The 13,252-nt window shown below is 51.9% G+C and overlaps 1 protein-coding gene across 2 annotated transcripts in view; it reads left to right on the top strand.

Annotated features, from left to right (window-relative positions):
• Smpd3 (sphingomyelin phosphodiesterase 3) overlaps window positions 1–13,252 on the top strand; it is a 95,134-nt gene that overhangs the window by 65,510 nt on the left and 16,372 nt on the right. The window contains exons 1-2 of one of the 2 annotated variants that reach the window (XM_023709382.1): window positions 1,656–1,737; window positions 3,979–4,045. The gene's annotated coding sequence lies outside the window, so the exon portion shown is untranslated. Of the gene's footprint in view, window positions 1–1,655; window positions 1,738–3,978; window positions 4,046–13,252 lie in introns of those variants that run through there. The other variant, XM_004625834.2, reaches the window with a different exon arrangement.

Below are 13,252 nucleotides of genomic sequence, written 5' to 3' on the forward strand. Positions count from 1 at the left end.
TCTCTCTCTCTCTCTCTCTCTCTCTCTCTCTCTCTCTCTCTCTCCCTGCTATCTCTGCTTCAGCTATGGCACTGGCCCTCCTGCTTGTCTCCTCTCCGGCCACTCCATGCTCCTTATAGAATTATCTTTCCAAAATGGACAACTGGTCACTGAATAACAACTGAGGGTTTTCACCAATACCATCTCATCTAATTCTCCCACCAACCTTGTCAAGAGAAGGCTCAGAGAGGCTAAATGAAACCCAGTGTTGCTCAAATTTGAACCCAGACTAGATCTGAACCAGGACTGGGCTCATAAGTATCTGCTCTTTCCATGTCTCTTGCCATTTCCGTCTAGACACCTAAGTGTCCCAAATCCATGACAGTTAATGATTGGCAGATTAACTTGGCCCACAGTAATTGTAACCTCAGCCTCTTCATCATCAGTACTTAAGGCCAAGTTAATTTCCTTTCTGATTCCTATTACAGAGATCCAGGTACCCTATTCTACCATTTCTTTAGGGGAAATGGGTTAACATTTTGTTAATCAAACTGAAAATGTACACATATCCTATTAAGGACAAATTCTTACATGTGGCCCCAATTTTTTTTTGGCTCCAATTATTTATTAGCAGATTTATGTGTACTTTTAAGTGTAGAAATGGAAAATGAACTACTGCTTTGCCTGAATTCCCCTCTTGCTGACATAACCTCTGTTCACTTACAAAAGGGAGGAGACACAGGTTGATGCCCCCCTCACAGGATGATTCAGTTGAACAAAGTGAGACACTTCTTCCCAGCGCTCCTGGGTGACCTTCAAGGTCTGAGGGGGAAGCTCCTCTCCCTGGCCATCTCTACCTGTTAGTTACTGTAGGGTACTTCTGCACACCCCACACCCAACATCTCAACCAAATGCACAGACACCTGGATGCTCATCCAGCCCTTCTTCTCCCTTCCCTTACTGTTTGGATCCTAATGATGACTCCTTCCCAAGTCAACAGCTGCTCCCCACTCACCCCAAGCTTCAGTTGTAGCATGAGACGGGAAAACTTAGATCTACATGAAATCTGACCCTGATATTTAGCTAGATGCCCATGCAACTTTGGGTACATCATCAATCGCTCTGGCCTGGAGTCTCACTGAAGACATCTGGCTTTAGTATGACCATATGGATAAATAAGTCAGCCTTCAGTCTGACAGACCCTCTGCAAACATGATTTCTGTATCTATGAAGTCATTATTATCTTCACATTAAGAAAGAAGAAACTGAGGCTTGGGGAGGTGTCCTGCAACTGGTTCTGGGAAACAGCATTCAAATATTCAAGTATTTTCAAGTATATGGCTGGTTCTTTCCTGCAGAAGAGTGAGCATTCAGGAACCTACCAGCACTCAGTACACGCGGGGACATGGTGTCATTTGGTGCTGCATTTCCATAAGGGTCACTTGAGGTGCCTGTCTGCGGTCTGCGGGCCTGTGGGCTTGAGGCCTCCTGGTGGACAGGCAGCCGGGCAGGCGCTCGCTGAGGACCACTGCTGCTGGCTCTGCAGACACTGTGCTGCTGTACTGCATAAAAGGCCCACTTTCCATGGCCCCCCCAAGCCTGCCCTGCCCCACTCCCACTGCCTATTTAAGTCAGAGGCCCAACTCCGACAGAGCACAGGCAGCTTCCGGAGCCAGGAAAGCAGGAGCCAGGAGAGCAGCGCAGCAGGCCCAGCTCAGCCGGGGATGAAAGGTCCTTCTGTTTCACCACTTCCGACTGGTGCGTTCTGAATGATGCTGCTGAGCAGAGTTGTGGCGCGAGCTGGTTCTACTTGACCGGGAGTATATTGAGATGTGTAGCTGGCAGAGGAAAGCTTTGATTGGATTTTTCCTATTTCTAATCCCTGACTTGATTTGATTTGATTGTCAAAGATAGAAAAAGGCTGTAGTTTGTGAAAGGACAAGGGAGTGCATATTTCAAAACAAGGTCTGGCTCAGAATAGCAATGATCCGACCTGAGAAAAAAAAAGGACCCATAATGTCAAGGTACAGGAGATTCCATTTCCCTTCAGGAACCCCTCCTTAATTAGTCAGTTCCTGTCATTTAATTCTGTTTTGAAAATACAAGCAGTGGATTTCTCCCAAGAGTTTTAAAGTGAGTGGGGGAGCTGTGCAGCTGGGGGGGTGAGTTAGGGAATTGTCAGGCCAAAAACTGCTTGACAGACTTCTGAGAGTGGGCCATTGGGGACTGGGAGATGTCTCAGGGGGCCTGCCTCCTATGTCCACTTTCAGAGACTCTTTAGCTTCCAGCCCAGAAGACAGGGAGAGCCAGACATGCATGTGGGTTGTGTGTTTAGTAAGGATGAGGCCAGCTTCCCAGGGACATGGGTAGGACCTCTATCGGAAGCTGGGACAGCAGGCGACCTTCTGACTTCCCAGCAGACTGGATTCCCAGGGATATGAGGGGGCAGGGTAAGGACACCTTCCAGGTATGGAGCTCAGAGGGGAGATGCTAGGGTGTCTCCACGCAGACTAGGGCCATCTGATCATTTTGAGTATCACATGGACTAATGGGCTCTGGCTCCTTTCTCACTGTGACCTAGGAACACCATTGGATGCTGACCATGGTCATCCAAAAGCCCTTTGCTGAACCCGTGTTGTGGGGTGGCGGTTTGGGGATTCAGAGGTTAAGAAACTGCCCAGGACTGCCAGCCACTGGTCACAGGAGCCCAGATCTTCTCTATGTGGATACCTACTGAGAAGGGAGCAAACCCTTGTGAGAGGACACACGCTGCCAGAGCTTCTGCTGGACCTCTGGCCAGGAGACAGAGACTAAATGGGAACCTAGATTTTAGCTTCTTTTGAAGCACTTAGTTTGGATGATTTGCAAAATAACTCTATGAAAAGACAGATGTGGTTCCGAGGTGGTCTGGGGAGTACGGTAGCCTTACTCTGGATATGGGATGGTAAAGGACTTTGAGCCAGGCAGTGGAACTAGCTCCAGAAGGGGAAGGCGCAAACAGCTGTGAGCGATGAGCTGGACGGGAGTTGAATTTGAAATCCAGATTGCTTCTAACCCAAGATTCGACCCGGCAGTTGGGGGGGGCCCCTCCTGCCCCCCTCCCGCCGTCCTCCTCCCCTCCCCCATCCGTCCTCCCCTCTACCCCCTCTCCCCTCCACGGGCTGGGCCAGGGGGCGGGACTAAAGAGCCGAGACGCCCCGAGGCCAGGGGCGTGGCCTGCGGTCCGCCGCGGGCTAGGGATCAGGGGGCGGGGCCAGCACCTGAGGCCCGGCTTGGGCACTGGTGGGGCGGGGCCTGCTGCAGGGACTGGGCCCCAAGTGTGCAAGGCAATTGCCCCTAGGTGTAGTGCCAGGGCCCCTCCGTTGGGTCGAGTTCAGGGAACCTGTGGCATCGGGTCCTAAGGCCTCCGTTCATACGTGTGCCTTCCCAACAGTCACCTCCAAAGCTCCTCTAAGAGGTTCACGAAGTGTCCCCTCTGAGCCTACCCTCCTCTCCGCCAGCCTGCCTACCCCCACCTTACCGCTGCCAAATCCCTCTGGTTCTTCCTCGAGACGCAGCCTCCTCCCCCAACCCACCCCCGTCTCGGGAGACACGGGTTCCCCCCAACCCCGTTCGGCTCCCACCCCAACTCCCATATCTTTGCGAGCAGGAAAGCGCTCAGATAGCTCTGGCTTTGCCTGTCAGATCAACCCCAGGCCTGGCCGGACTCTGAATTCTCTACCCGATGCCCTCCCGAGAGGAGGGCTCGTCCGTCCACGCTCGGAGCCCCCCCCCTGCCCCCCCCCCTCCGCACACCCCCGCCCTCCCCCGTGCGCCTGCACTTGGTCTGCGGACGGGGCCCACACCCCGGCCCCGGCGACTGCAGCGGAGGGTGTGGCATCGCCTCCGGGCAGGTGGGGCTCCTTGGCCTTTGTATCTGGCTCACCTGTTCTGGCTGCCCAGTAAATTGAGTTCCGGAGATTGTTCGGTCAGCTCTGTGAACTTTTCATTTCCTTTCAGGTCCCGACTGTCTCGACTTCCCATCTTCTGAAGGAAGGGCAACAAGGTCTGAGTGGCTCCTCCTCAGGTAAGACTGGAGCTTCTGGAAGCACAGGGAGGGGTGCAGGGGAGGGACAAGGGGTGTTGCCTTAGGCCTCCCCTTAAGGGCTATTCGGTGCTCTGAGAAAACGGTTAAGAAAAATTTCTGCTGCTTGGTTCTAAAGTTTGAAATCCACAGCTGTGGGGAAGCACTCTAGAGCAGAGTATCAGCCCCAGGGGGTGTGTCCGCAATCGCTCAGCTGAGAGAAAGCCACACTCCTTCAGAACCCAGGAAAAGGAGTGAGCCAAGGGGCACGAGCCGAGTGAAGGATACAGAGTGAGTATCCTGGAAAATGCAACCAGACATCATTGCCCGTTAAACTATACAAGAAAAAATTTTAATGCCAAGCCCCAGAGCTGGTAAGGATATTGTCCAATAATCACTAGTCAGATGTGGTGGCACGTACACCTGTAATCTCAGCACTAGGGAGGCTGAGGCAGGAGGGTTGCCTCAGCCTGGCCTACATAGTGAGTTCAAGGTCAGTCTGAACTAGATAAAGACACCCTGTCTCCAAAAAAAAAAAAAAATCACTAAATGGACAAACCTTGGTGGAAAGCAGTTTGGCAATATATATCAGAAGCTTTAAGATTTACTAATTTTCTTGAATCCATCTCAAAAAAAAATAATTCAAATGATGACATACTTGAGATTAAAAGCAGAAACTAAGAACACAGTGACTCCTTGACAGGAATCTTAGAAGCCAGAACAGCAGGACCTTTATAAGAACCCATTCTTTCCCAAACATTCACAAACTGAATGTTTTCAGGCCTGCCTGGAAGACTGCCAGACTGGCTGCAGGGAGCTCTGGGGGTCCAAGGTGGTGGTAACCAAATGGAAGAACCAAAGAAGAGATGGGTAGGCCAGGACCTGCAGGATGGGAGGATGATCCTTGGGATATTCTGAGGGCTCAGCAGGTGACAAATGTGCTTTGGTTCAAGGGACCAAAACAGAGGAGTAGTGATCCTGTGTTGTGAAAGTTGAGGGAAAGGGCAAGGAGCCAGGGTTCCCCAAAACCTGTTCCCCAAAACCTGCTTGGAGGCAAGTAGTGCTGGTGGATACTGCTTGGTGGCACATTTTTTAATTTTTTTTCCAGTTATTTATATTTAAGCCTGATGAGAAAGGTAGAAAGGAAAGGATAATTGGAGTGAGGTGACTTGGTGGCACTTTTCAGCTATTATTATTTACTTCTTTGAGCCTCAGTTTCTGCATTCTATGGTAGAGCCAGTTGTACCCACTCGGGTTGGTTTTGCCCTGTCCAGTTATCCCCCCAGTGGTGTGCTACATCCACACCACGGTTCTGGAAGATAAATCCATCACTTCTGCTTTTGTGTGTATTTCCAGTCTTCCTCGTGATTTGGCACAGACTGATTCTTGGCTGTGCCCCTACCCCACAGTAGGGAAAGTGACAGGGAGGGAGGGATGAGCGTTAGGTCCCAACCAAGCACAGCAGGCTTGCTGAAGCCACTCAGGGTGTGGCTGGCATCAGCAGGGAGCAGGGTTGTCACTTGTCAGTCAGGTAGCAGGTATCATCATGCAGTCATGGAATAAAATACAGCGGCTTGGAAGCAAGATTCAGAGAAAACAACACCCTCATTCCCAGAGGAAAGGAAGGTTAGGGTGGGGGTGGGGGAGCACCTCTCTCCCAATTCCTGGAGGCTACCTGGGCCATCGAGAGCAGAGACAACTCACAGAGCAGCACTTAGCCCCTGCTCCTTTTGCTTGGAGTGATGGTTTAAGTCTCCTCTCAGTCCTGTTCTCAGCTTGATAAATCTGAAAATGTCAGATCTATGTGACAGGAGCTGGTCCTTGCTTGTGTGTTGACAGCAAACGTATGCAACACATGCCCAGAAATAACCAGCCACCAAGACAGAAACTGTTTGAGGCAGGCCAAAAGGCCTAGGCCAAGAGTGAGGACCAACTGGAGTATGATGAGGAGGCCACCCCTGTGGCCCCGAATCCCAAGCTTTGCTGAGGCTATGGGGGGGGGGGTCAGTGGGAGCTACTAAAGGGTTTCCTGGGGAGCAATGTGGTCTGGTATGCAGTGTAGAATGGTCCCAGGTGGCAGGTGTGACAGGAGAGTGGCCAGGTGCAGCCGATTACAGTTCCCAGTGGGAGTGGCCATGGGAATAGATCCAAGGGGCTAGAAAAGCAGAACTATGGGCTGGAGAAAGGACACAGGGAGGGAGGGGGTCTAGACCCCAGGAGGCACTTGGGGAAAAGCTAGTGTTGAGGATGTGGGGGAAGAGGAGCAAAGATGGGCATCTAGGGGAAGATGTAGATATGCTGGCTTGGAAGTCAGAAGGTACCCATGTAGGCTGTCACCTTGGGAACTAATGTCTCAGGAAGGATCAACTGGAAGAGAAGGATAAAGGGGGCAAGTGCAGCTCCTAGATGGTGGGTAGGGGAGGAAGAGACAGAAGCAGCAGACGCCAGAGCAGGAGGGGAGCAAGGATGGAGACCCAGAATAGAGGGAAGAATGGGGAAACTGAGAAAAAAGCACCTTTAAACCACCTATTGGGTCTGTTTATTTCTCTTATATTTCTTTTTGTTGTGGGTGATCGTGATGGTGGTAGTTCTGGGACTTGAACCCAGAGCCTCATGTATGCTAGATAAGCACTCTACCACTAAGTTATATCCCTCACCCTGATCTCATTTTTAAAAATAATCTGGTGCCAGGGATGTAGCTCAGCAGAAAAATGCCTACCTGGCAAGCACAAGGCCCTGAATTTGATTCCTGGTACAAAAAAAAAAAAATTCAATAATAATCTGACTGGGCCGGGGAGATGGCTCAGTGGAATAAGCGTTTCCCTGGCAAGTGCAAGGGCCTGAGTTCAATCCCTGGTTCCACAAAATAATAATAATAATAATAATCTGACTGAAACTGCATGAACTGTTTCCTCTTTGATGCTGACCTCTATTCTAGACATCTTCTTTCCCAAATTTACCCCAAGTTCCTCTGAAACGCCATACCTACCTTCTCCCTCAGAATGGGGGTGCAGCCTCAGTCTGGTTTACCAGCTGAAGGTTCCCCCACCTGCCAGGAGTGCAGAATGGACATGACCTGCGTGCTCTGGGTGAGCAGGATTCCTGGAGGCTCTCAGGCTGCGTAGTATACACATTGCTGTCTGTGTCTAAGTGAGGAAACCAACTCGGGGAAACCAAATGAGAGCATTGGGACCGCCTCGGGCCCGTGTTGGGGACTGTCCCTCTACATCTCCTCCTTGCCTGCAGGCAAGGATTGGGTGGTCGAGGTGGTCATCAAGGGTGTGACCTGGAGCGCAGGACTTCCTGCGTGGCTGCCCCTATCTTGTGCTCATCCTCTGGGTCCCTCCAGTCTGCCTGCCTTGCCCTTTGCTCACTGTTTGTCACATAGCACTCACCCTCCTGTCACCACACCCTTACAGGATACCTGTGCCTTCAGTATACACACCAAGAAGGCAGACTCTGCCACCGGAAACTCCTAGGCCCTACGCTGTCAGCTCTGTCTGACTTGGGCACCCCCAGCCTCCCTAGCTCTGCCCCTCACTTGCATGCTCCCATCAGCCTGGTGGTGTCTGACCACACTGGTTCAGCATAGGCTCCTGGCTCTGCCTCTACCATATCCACCTCAGAGGAGCCCCAGCCCTGCTCCTGCCCATGTCCTGCAGACCTGGCCCTGCCCCCAGGACCAACCCTACCAGCAGTCCTTCACAGGGACCTCCGACCAATTTGCTTCTCTGGCTCTGTGGATTTACTTTCTACCTGTGTCATCACAGCAGCTGCCTCTCTCTGCAAAAAGTTTCTACTCAAAATTAAAAGATTAAGGCTCAGCTGCTGTGAGGCCTCATGCTCTCAGGAACTGCGCACATAGCAAAAATGGACTTTTCAGTCCCCACACTAAGGGGGTGAGGAGTGAGCCTTCCACCTGGCCTGGACCAGGGCAATGGAACATCGTTATAGCCAGCAACATGAAGATAAAAGAGGCCAGTGTCTGGAGGGTAGATCTGGCTGCATTCCTGGAAACCAAAAGCTGTTCATCCATACTGCTTGGTTCTGGCATCAAGTAAATGGGCCAGTTGCACAGCAAACCAGACGTCTTGCTGCACTGGCCAGGATGGGATGGGTTGTGCTGTACTCATAAGCAAAGGTCTTCTTACTCCCACTGCATGCGGGCTGGAAGGGCCCTGCTCTGTGTCTTCTCACCCTGGGCCTCCACAGATGGAGCAGCCACCATCTGAAATGCCAGCTAGTGTGGCCGAGGGAGAACTTTTAGGTAGTTATTTCTGAGGGAATCGGTATTGCTGTCAGCGGTAGCAGCCTGCATGCACAGAGCTGCCACAACCACAGCCAAGAGTTTGTGAGGCGCCGGATTCAACAGCCAAAGGCAGCTGCAGACAGTGTTCCCACCACCAGAGGGGAGGCACTATTTGGACCCTAACTTGGTGCTAAGAAACATACCTTTGGTGGCAGAACTTAGAAGGAACTTGAGGAACTACAAAGTCTCATAATCCCTTCCCCGCTAGTCTTTGATGTGGACAAATAACTGGCTCACAGTCTTGAACAAATAAAGCTCTGAGCCTCAGCTTTGTGGGCCGTCTGCAAAGCCCTCCCAGTTGTACACATCCTGGATGCCCTGGACAGGCTCAGAGGAGGGTCAGAGGACTCCCCAGGCTCTGGCCTGAGCCGGGCATCACCAAGGGAGAGGGCTCTCTGGCTGCTTCACTTGGAGCCAGGTCTGCTTTGGTGCCACATCAGAGGAGGGGGGCCGTGAATATAGGAGTGGGCTAGGGTCAAGAGGTTCCCAAAAGTCCCCAGTCAAGGGCCTGGGTCCTTAGCAGGGAGTAAGACCCGGCCTCAGTGCAGAAAGCCCAGCCCTCAGGGCCAGCTGCCCGGGGCTACAAGGAAAGCTGGTGACACGCTCATGTCTGATTTTATTTACTCATTTTCATTTGCTTTTTTACTCCCTGCATAAATTCTCCTGAAGGACTCAGTTTGCTAAATGTTCTTTGCATAGAAAACGTCAATCTGGGTGTGAAATGATTCCCTTCGGAAGAATGTGAGCAAGTCTGTTCTGTTTTAGGAAGATTTGTTGTCTTCATCTGTGTTCTCTGGTGCCTTGAAATGCCCACACACAGCTCAGTCAGCCAAGCCATTCCAGGAGGAAATGCTGTACTTGGAACCTAGACAAATGAACACAGGGTCTGCTAAATCCTAGCATTTGTGTGGCCTTGTGTTTAGGAGTCTCCTCCCACAGAAAGTGTACTGTCGTTCCTTCCTTAGCAAAGTGTGCTCTAACCCATGTTTGTCTCATGGACTTTGACGTCAGCCTTTGTGTCACAGAAGCGGGGAATCGGCTGAGACAGAGGCCTTAACAGCAGGCCTGAGAGAAATGAGATCCCTTGGGTCTCTGTCCCTATGGGTCAGGATCTCATATGGGTAGAGACAGTGCTGGCATTTTAGGGCACACTGTGGGCCAGGGGCATTTCCTTGGCACTTGGCAGACTGGGCAGCGCCTCTCATACAGTGGACACCACAGAACTCACCTGAAGTGCACAACATAACTTGCTAGGGATCTGCTACCTGTGGCTATGAGCAAGGCCCAGCTCAGACAGACTGTAGCACCCAGTCAGACTCGGAGCACTTGAGATCAGACATCCAGGGCCCATAGATGTCAGCTGTTGGCACATGGCCTCCTGAGTCAGATCTGGTCTGGTTCTACCATTGATGCCTTCTTTGGAAAAGGCCTTGTAGGCACAGTAGAGGACTCAGACCCCACCTTCATCATAGAGGAAGCCTTCACCACAGCTTCCTCTGCTCTCCCAGGCATGGCCCTACTGGGGCACAGGACTGGCAAGAGCTCCAGTAGACTCTAGGCTGGTGGATCTGGTACAGGCAGGTTCTTGAATAATGTGAGAGTCCTCAGGAGCAAGGGAAGGTGTGACTTGGGATGGTGGCTCAGGCATAGACTTAGGTTCCAGCCACTACCTGGGCTTCTCCTTAACAGACCCTTTGGTCACCAAGAGACCAGTCTGGAGGAGCAGGCAGTAGTGGGGAGTACCCCACCCCGTAAGGGAGCCTTCCTCTCAGAGCCATAGCCCACATACTGCAGCTAAGCAGCCTGGCTCGGAAGCCTGCTATTTCACATGCCAAGGTGCCACAGGCTGCACCAGTCGAGCTTGAAATTTGCTTTACAGTCACACACCATTCGGCTTCATCTGGGCCTTCCAAGTTCTGACATGGAAATACCGAGGCTGGCTGGGTAAGAGCACCTGGAGCTGCTCACAGTCTGCTCCTATTCTCAGAAACTACGTGACTCATTAATAGCTCCCATGGAAAAGTCTCTTTTTGAAAATTTTATGGCTCCTTTGCTGGTATGTGGCTCCTTCAGAGGCCTGTGACTTGGGCTTGTATACACAGCCCACAACAAAAGGATTATACTCAGCTTCTGCCAGGAGGTGACCCTGAAGTCTCCTATGCTGTCCTGGTCCTTCATCTGGGAGGGCAAGGTACCTTTGTAAAGCTACCAGCCACATGAGGAAACTTTGAAGCCTTTAGCTGTATCTCAAGGGCCCTTGTTGGGGAGGGGGAGCATGCTGGGGATAGAACCTGGGGCCTCAAGACTGCTAAGCACTGGCCCTCACGCTAAGCTCCACCCCTAGCCCTCTTGAGGGATTTTGCAGCTAGGGAGTACCCAGAAGTAGCAGTAACTAATAATGGTAGAGATGAGGCAGGCACTGTAGTAAGCACTGCATATGCGCACATTCAGCCACTCAAAGACAGTATTGAGTATGATTACCTCAAAAGGAAACCCAGACACAGAGCCTCAGGTCAGCAGCATCTGCCTGTAGAGCAACAAGGCCTGACCCTGCACAGCTGACAGAAGAGTTTGTGCTGTAGACCCTTTCTGCTCACATTACTCCTCGGAGGAAACTCCTATGGCACACGGGTCCTGTGGGGCTCTCAGGGCTCAGGAGGGAGACTCCACTCTCCCCAGTGGGCAGCCCAGGAGGAGCCCAGGAGGTGTGCACAGAGGAGAGTGGAGTACAACGAAGCTGGGGAAGGATCACATCCCTGTTGTGTATATGTGATAAGATGCCTTTGGTGGCAAGTGACAAAAACGCATGCAAAGTAGCGCAAAGGAAAAGGGATTTACTGAATCATTAATTAGAAAGTCTGCAGGTTGTATAGCTTCAGGCATAGTGAGATTAGAGCTCAAGTATGTCACCAACCTTGGCCTCTCCCCTTGTAGCCGTAAGGTCAGTTTTCCTCTGAATTGGGTTCATTTTCAAGGAAGGCCCTGGAAGCCTCAGGATCTCAGTGTAAACTCCATTTCAGAGGAAATAAATACTTCCTTCCTGAGAGTTATAGGAAGAGTTCCAGAGAGAGCCTAGATGCCCATCCAGCTTGTGGTGAGGGTGCTGTGGTGCTGCTGGACCTGGCCTCACTCACTGACCTTCCCTGGGAGAGGAGCAGGGAGGGAGTGCTTTGAATGGGAGGATGGATAGGTATTTGCCTGGTGCACCTATGCCTGTGGGAGTCACTGCCGCAGCCCATGTACTCACGCCAGAGTCCCGACCCCAATTCTCTCTGGGATGTGGCTTGCAGTGATCAGCCTTGGTTCATCTGGCCCTCCCTTCTCAGAAAGGCATGAGTCTTTCTGTCCTCCTGGTGGGGAGCTGGCTCCAAGTTTCAGCCACTCCAAGCTCATGTTGTCATGCCAACTCCTCTGTGGCAGGCATCTAGGCAGAATGGGCTGGCTTGATCTCAATGTGGTGGATGCAGGCACATTTGAGTAATTGGTTTAGCACAGTCTACGGGGCCAGGTTCTGTTTAGATATGAGGCTGTGGACACAAAGAGACCTTGGAGGAGAGTTGGCTCTCACGCTACTGGGAAGAGAAGGCTCAGCAGGCCTGAGGGCTAGAGGAAAGAGTAGTGATGAAAGACAAGCCCTACCTCCCACACGGGGCAACTCCCAACCCTCATCAGCTGTGTAGAAGCTTCCTAAAGCTCAGTGATCCCTCGAGGACAGTGGGATCCTCCACATGGAGCCCACGGCTCACCTCAGCCAGTGTAACTGCTCTGGCTTATCTGCTTTCCCACTGGAGAATAAATTCAAAGTCAAAGTGAATGCCCACCTTGGAGCCACTGTGCAGCCAGGTCCTAATCTCCCAGAGCAGATACTGAGCCTGTGCTAACTGATGTCCTGTGGCAGCAGTCCTGCCCACCCAGTCCTGCCCTGGCGAAGGCAGATCAGCTGGTCCCTGCTCCCCACCCACCCACCAACCAGAGTGTCAGGTGAAGAGCCGCACTCAGCTCAGGTGACTCAGACTCAGCAGCCGCAGTCCAGCCTTCCCATGCCTGCAGATCACAGAGTGGTAGCCAGGTGTATTGGTGTTAACAGCTTCACTGGAAGCAGCAGCCACGTCATGGTTCTGCTTGTTGTCAGTGCCCCACGCCTTCCTGGAAACAGCAGGGGCTATGACCTCTTGGATCCTAACCAGGATTTGTCTACCTCTTCCTCTCCCAAGTGGATGTAAGGTTATGTTGGCTCCCTCTACCTGTGAAGCATGGTATTCCGTGCTCCCTCTGTCTGACTTGGCTCCTTGGCTAAGTCCAGTTCTCGCTGAAGGACAGAGGGACAAGTTAGTGAAGGCTATGGCTCTGGCTCACACTGTGGATGGTACCTCAGGAGGTACCTACTGACCCCATCAAAGGCATTCATGATGGACTCTGCTTGGCAAAGCTCCAGCCCAGAGGCATTCAGGAGAGAGGAAAGGAGACAGAACTGAGACAGAATTGCCCACCTACAACAGCCCCTACCTGCCCTCCCCCATCCCCAGCATTGAAGGCCAGAGAAAGGAGCCAGGCACAGGTCTGGCTGAGCACCCAGCTGCTCCATGCCCCAGAACCCTGAAAGCCACATCCTGCCTCTGCCACCCTGAGGTCTCAAGGTTTCTCTAAGAAGTTGCTAGCTTCTGCTGTTTAATGCTTCTTTTACTGGGGAAAGTGTAGATCAGACTAATTAACGTGTGTTATTTGTTTACCCTCCTTTCATTTCCCTGAGACAAAATAATTAACCACAGAGCTTTTGAAACCACCCAGCAGCAGCAGTCCCCTCCTTTGTGTTTCTGGCAGCAGCAGCTTCTGTGTGTAGATGTGAGGACCCCACACAAGGCAAGGCCCATGGCAGCATCTGGCATGGAGGCTGGTGAGAA

This window comes from Octodon degus, unplaced genomic scaffold (assembly GCF_000260255.1).
Source record: "Octodon degus isolate 3935 unplaced genomic scaffold, OctDeg1.0 scaffold00011, whole genome shotgun sequence".
In the NCBI taxonomy this organism is placed as follows: domain Eukaryota; kingdom Metazoa; phylum Chordata; class Mammalia; order Rodentia; family Octodontidae; genus Octodon; species Octodon degus.